This window comes from Macaca nemestrina, chromosome 9, assembly GCF_043159975.1.
Source record: "Macaca nemestrina isolate mMacNem1 chromosome 9, mMacNem.hap1, whole genome shotgun sequence".
NCBI lineage: Eukaryota > Metazoa > Chordata > Mammalia > Primates > Cercopithecidae > Macaca > Macaca nemestrina.
The window spans coordinates 54,347,543-54,354,505 of record NC_092133.1 but is presented as its reverse complement, the minus strand read 5'-3'; positions in this window follow the sequence as shown (position 1 = coordinate 54,354,505).

Below are 6,963 nucleotides of genomic sequence, written 5' to 3'. Positions count from 1 at the left end.
ATCTAGATTAGATTGGAATCGCTGATTTCTAGGGTATGGGTTGCAGATGAAGGACGACAATGCCAGAAGGGTAGTCAGGCTTGGTCTTGAACTACACTGAATAACCTTGATCTACACTAGCACACTATGCAACCTGATGCTTCTTCTTTTCCCCAGTGGCTTCCCGCCCCCTCAGCCCCTCTTAACTTCCTCTTATTCTTGGACTGGGCACATCTCATCTATTCTTCGTGTACCAGTTCAAGTGCCACTTTCTCTGGAAAGATAGTCAGTCCAACCACCTTGTAGCCCCCAAGAACAGAATTCGAATAGACTGAACAACTGTACTTTGCACATACTATTATTTTAACACTAGTTATTCTGTTTTATAGGTATTATTCTTAGTTTTCCCACTAGGCTGGAATTGTTTTAAATTTTAAAAATTAATCTTTGTATCCAAAGCATCAGTATGATACTTTGTACTTGTTCCCTGAATGAATAGATACCTGCATATGAGTGTTTCTGAAATGCAAAAGGAGTAAGATTGTCACTGATGTCAGAGGAGAGATAATTTGAAATGGACATTAAGAATAAGTAATGTTTAACATAGAAAAAGAATGAGAGAAGACATATGCAAATGGAATAGCATAAGCAAAGACACAGAGGCCAAAATGTGAAGGCAAATACTGCAGAATAATGAATAATGACAAGGGATGAAACGTAAGGCAGGCATTAGGGGGTATTTAATGATAACAAAGTTAAGTTAGGGTTATATTATGAAGGGTCTTGAATGTCCAGTGAGGGGTTCAGATTTAATCCATTAGTTCATATGGTCATTTCAGATTTTTTTTTTTTTTTTTTTTTTTTTGAGACGGAGTCTCGCTCTGTCGCCGGGGCTGGAGCGCAGTGGCCGGATCTCAGCTCACTGCAAGCTCCGCCTCCCGGGTTTACGCCATTCTCCTGCCTCAGCCTCCTGTGTAGCTGGGACTACAGGCGCCCGCCACCTCGCCCGGCTAGTTTTTTTTTTGTATTTTTTTAGTAGAGACGGGGTTTCACCGTGTTCGCCAGGATGGTCTCGATCTCCTGACCTCGTGATCCGCCCGTCTCGGCCTCCCAAAGTGCTGGGATTACAGGCTTGAGCCACCAGGCCCGGCCTCATTTCAGATTTTTGAAAAATTAAATCGAGTAATCAAAAGACAACGGGAAGACAAATGCAAATGTATCCTACTTTGGATATTTATTTGCGGATTGTCCAGGAATCGAAACGTGGGAGTTCCAGCTGTTTAAGAGCCCTTCTCTCTGAGCTCAGTTTACATCTCTGAGGTCATGATGCCTAATATAGGACTAGACATTACAGTGAATATTTAATCAGTATTATTGGCATCCTGAATATTGATTGCTGCTTTGGTAGAAGGTTAGATAGTAGTCCACTTTGAGAGGGAACAGAGTCCTTGAAAAATAATTGATGGAGAGTAAAAAGATTGTGCCATGAAGTAACTGGGAAGTAAGCACTGGGAAGAACTGAAATTGAGAAGAGGGAAAATAATAATAATAAATAATAATATGGCAACTTAGCACTTATTATGGACCAGATATTGTGCTACGTGCTTTAGGTATATTATCTGCCTTGTCCCTGACAACAGCCTTTTGAAGTAGCTATCACCTTTCGTATGTTACACACACACAGTCTGAGGTTCAGAGATTCAGAGGTTCATTTGCTGAGGGTCACACAGGTGATAAAGTGGGGTGGGGCCAAGATCTGCAGCCAGCTTTGTCTGATAATAGTTGCCTCAAAGAGTAGAAAGGTAGTAGAAAAATAAGCAAAAGAAATGTTGTGATATCTCTTTAAAAAAATGTACAAAGGATGGAACAGAAAAAAAGCAGGGAGAGAAATTCTGCTGTACCTTGAGGAGGGGAAAAGGCAAAAGGAATTTCTGATAGAGTTGGGATATCTGCTTATTCCTCTAAGGTCACCGGAATTAAAAAGGACTGCCAGCAATGTCTCAGGGAAAAAAACACTTCATCAGAATCTCTGCAAAGATCATCTGTTGCTAGGATTAGTTTCCAAGTCAGCTGGTCCTCAGGGATTATGTAGGTGAAACTTTGATGTGAAATCCCATTTTGCCTGGTTTTAGACAGACTATGATGGAGTGTGATGTAAAGCTTACGGTTTATGTGTGAAGAAACATCTGAAGAAATAAGATCTGAAGAACAGTTTTTAAACAACATAGCATTAAGCAGCAAGCTAAAAATTTATCTATGTACATTATTATTCAGGAATAAAATTGTTGGAGATCATCTGATTAGGTGGAAGACATATTGTGGTAAAGCAGCATAATATTATAATCCAGGGCAGATATTTGATATGTGGACCTGAGAATATAAAGGTTTGGTGGCACTGTGACCAGTAAGTCCTGAAACAAACACTCTGAAATCTGATATCCAGTTAGAGACTATTTGAGATGTTGTGGAAGCTAAAGTCTGTGTAATGAATGGAAGTCTAGAGAGCATGTCAGTTTGGGCCAACTCATGCTTAAATGCCTCAGATAAGAAGAAAAGGGACCAACTCACATATAAAATCTCTGCCAAACAGCCTGTTGTCTCTAGAGTCAGAATAGAACCAACAGGAGGAGAACAAAATAATCAAAGGAAAGTAGACATTACCCATATCCTTGCAAAAGGTGTGTAGCCTGAGGGATCAGAGCTACATAAATAATAAAGAGATAAATAAGTGGGAAAAATTTGTAGGTTTCAGGAAAAAAAATTAAGGGAAGACCTTCAAACAGAAGCATGGAGATAGAGGAAGGGACAGAAGAGAAAAAATGAATCAAAATGAGTTAAATTCACATTTGGGCATGATACAAGAGGTGATCTGTTGCTGCAGAAAACATATAGCACTTCACGCCAACATTGTATACCTTCCTTGTGAATGGCGTGACCTTTGCAAGGCACCTAACTTTTCAGGCCATCTATAAAATGAGGACCAAGAAACCTTACCAACCTTACAGATTTGCTGTGAAGATCAACTGAGATGATATATGAGAAGCATTTTGCAATCACTATCAAACCCTAAGCAGAAATAATAGTATTCATTAGTAGGCAGGTTCTTATAAAATCTAGTTTAAAATGGTGGTGCAAGTGATTAAGTGGGGTTGAAAATTTAATGGCATTTGCTTAGGAGGAAGGTTGTCATGGAATTTCATGTCACACTGAGCTCTGCTTCTATTGCTTTGGGCTGTGTTCAAACATTGAGAGTGAGCCTATTTGCTTATTTGCGTTAGTGCCATTGAACAGACAAGTACGACAGGTGTTTCCTTACAGGTCTCTTCCTTGTGTATACTATTATAAAGACCCAGTTCATGTTGGACTTTTTCCATGCAGTGTTTTCCAACCATTAAAACCTAAAGAGCTCCCACCTCTTTTCTGGGTCTCTCTGAACTTTCTGCTTATACAATATCTTCCAATATAAATTATAATCAGGCTGGGTGCCGTGGCTCATGCCTGTAATCCCAGCACTTTGAGAGGCCGAGGCGGTGGATCACTTGAGGTCAGGAGTTTGAGACCAGCCTGGCCAACATGGTGAAACCCTGTCTCTACTAAAAATACAAAAATTAGCCAGGCATGGTGGTGCGTGCCTGTAATCCTAGCTACGCGGCAGGCTGAGGCACGAGAATTGCTTGAACCTGGGAGGCAGAGGTTGCAGTGAGCTGAAATGGCACTACTGCACTCCAGCCTGGGTGACCAAGCAAGACTCGGTCTCAGAAATAAATAAATAAATAATAATCCCAAAGGCATGTTTACTTGTTTTCTAATTGCATACTTTATACCTTGATTTGTATCTGTAAAGTGACTTTTTAGCTTGCGGTTGGTATTTGTAAGACATAAATACTACAAATACATAAATACACAGAGAGAGATATACAGATAGAGAGTTGAATCTTCATTTTATTTTTTTGTAGTTAATTTTTTTTATACTTTAAGTTCTAGGGTACATGTGCACAACGTGCAGGTTTGTTAAATATGTATACATGTGCCATGTTGGTGTGCTGCACCCATTAACTCATCATTTACATTAGGTGTATCTCCTAATGCTATCCCTCCCCCCTCCCCCGTCCTGAGTTGATTCTTCATTTTATATGAGTGAGGAATTATGAATCCTTCTTACCCAGCAGGAAAAAAGAAAAAAAAAAAAACCCATTAAATTAGAAGAGTAAGGGTAGAGAAATGTGCTTCACCCCGGAAATGTATTAAACATTTCTGATAATTTAAGATGTATTTGAAGGTGATGTGAGATTAGAAATTTTATTTGATATTACATGTGGAATTTCTTTTTTTTTTTTTTTTTGAGACGGAGTCTCGCTCTGTCGCCCAGGCTGGAGTGCAGTGGCCGGATCTCAGCTCACTGCAAGCTCCGCCTCCCGGGTTCGGGCCATTCTCCTGTCTCAGCCTCCTGAGTAGCTGGGACTACAGGCGCCCGCCACCTCGCCCGGCTAGTTTTTTGTATTTTTTAGTAGAGACGGGGTTTCACCGTGTTAGCCAGGATGGTCTCGATCTCCTGACCTCGTGATCCGCCCGTCTCGGCCTCCCAAAGTGCTGGGATTACAGGCTTGAGCCACCGCGCCCGGCCTACATGTGGAATTTCTTAGAGCTCTCTGCCTGTGCATTTTTCTGTCCCACTGATAAAAGAACAGTCTAAGATCCCCTTGCTTTGATCAGCTTACAGTCTGCTTTTTGATTCTGCCCTTAGGGTTTATATTTGACTCTTTCTTAGCACACCAATAAAAACTTAGCTGGTTGAAATCAACTTGCGTCTTTGAAATCAAGTGGCACACTTGCATTCGTCAACAGTACCACTGATTTTCTAATCTTGATGAAGTGTTAATGAGAAACTTCTACAAAAAAGAGTTTGACCCACTCCCACCTATTACCTTGCCACAGAAAAGTGTTGTCAGGCCTCCCCCTGGAGGACATGGTAACAAGTGCATAGAGGTCCCTAAAACTTGGATCTCTCGCTAGGCTTTCCTCCTATGGAGCAGATATTAATAGAGGAGGCTAAAGGACAAAATAGGACCTAGAAAAAAAGTAGAAATGTTTGAGCTACTTCTCTCAGTTCAGATTTCCAATCTCCTCATCTTTGTGTGGTGTGTTTATTGCTTCTGTCCTTCTCCAGTTTCTTCTTCTGGGTCTTCTAACAGTATTAATCAAAGGGTATAACAAAGAAAGCAACCTTAGTCCCCAAACCAACTGTAGTTGGTTGACTACAGTTACCACTAAGCTATAGTTTCTAATAAAGAAAATGGCTTCTTTGAATGGAAACATTCATGACTATGCAGTAGTCATGATTCCTACTCATTCTGATATGCTGTTAAACAGCTGAACCAAAATGGACAGTAATGAATAATGGAACACACTTACCAGGTGTTGTGCACAGTGTAAAGTGCTTCCTGTGCATTTCACCTTCATGACAGCTCTGTGAGACAAGTCTTCTTGTCCATGTTTTATAGGTTCTCAAAGAGGCTAAATGACCTGATCTAAAGTCCTTATCTCTTTGTTAGAGATTCCCCCAATGTGTTCAGTAATGAGCAGTGAATAATGAAAACAATGGCTTTGATATACACACCCACTTAGCCTTCTTCTTCAAAAATCACATGGTGGTATAGCTTAATTTATTTATTGTTATTTTTAATATTTTTGAGATGGAGTCTCGTTCTGTTGCCCAGGCTGGAGTACAGTAGTGTGATCTTGGCTCACTGCAACCTCCGCCTCCTGGGTTCAAGTGATTCTCCTGCCTCAGTCTCACGAGTAGCTGGGATTACAGGCGCCCACCACCACAACTGGCTAATTTTTTGTATTTTTAGTAGAGACAGGGTTTCACCATGTTGGCCAGGCTGGTCTTGAGTTTTTGACCCCAAGTGGTGCACCCGCCTCAGTCTCCCAAAATGCAAGGACTACAGGTGTGAGCCACCACGTGTGGCCGGTATAGTTTAATTTAAAACATCACTATTTGTACTGAGATCATGAAACATTTGTATCCAGGTCAGGTATTTCTTCAATAGGAAATGAGAGTATGTAACCACCAGTGATTTAACATTTTAGCCTCTCTGGTGAGGTGATCATGTTTGTGTAAACCAAAAATTATCTAAGACAGGTCTCAGTCAATTTAGAGATTTATTTTGCCAAGGTTAAGGATTGTGACCCATGACATATCCTCAGGAGGTCCTGAGAACATGTGTCCAAGGTAGTTGGGTTACAGCTTGGTTTTTGTGTGAAGTATACATTGGTTCCATCCAGAACATCAGGTCATAGGTGGATTCAAAGATTTTCTGATTGGCAATTTGTTGAAAAATCTAAGTTATTATTTACAAGCTGGGAATAAACAGAACAGAGTGTCTGGGTAAAGATAAGCAGTTGTGAAGATCAAGGTTATTATGCAGATAAAGCCTCAAAGGTGGCTGCTCTTAGAGGCAATAGATGGCAAATATTTCCTCTTCAGATATTTAAAGGATATTAGAGACTCTCAGCTAATCTCCTCAGGATCAGAAAAAGATCTGGGAAGGGAAGGGAAGGGAAGGGGATTCTCTATGGAATGTACATTTCCCCCACAAGAGGCAGCTTTGCAGGGCCATTTTAAAATATGTCAAAGAAATATATTTTGGGACAAAATTCTTTCATTTCCTTCAGGGCCTGCTATTTGTCATGGAATGCTATACTAGTGTCAGGTTTCATCTTTTTTTTTTTTTTTTTAAGACCGAGTCTTGCTCTGTTACCCAGGCTGGAGTGCAACCTCCGCCTCCTTGGCTCCTGAGTAGCTGGAATTACCATCACACCTGGCTAGTTTTTCTACCTTTAGTAGAGACAGGGTTTCACCATGTTGGCCAGGCAGGTCTCAAACTCCTGATCTCAAGTGATCCACCTGCTTCGGCCTCCCAAAGTGCTGGGATTACAGGCATGAGCCACCGCACCTGGCCAGAATTTCATGTCTTGTTG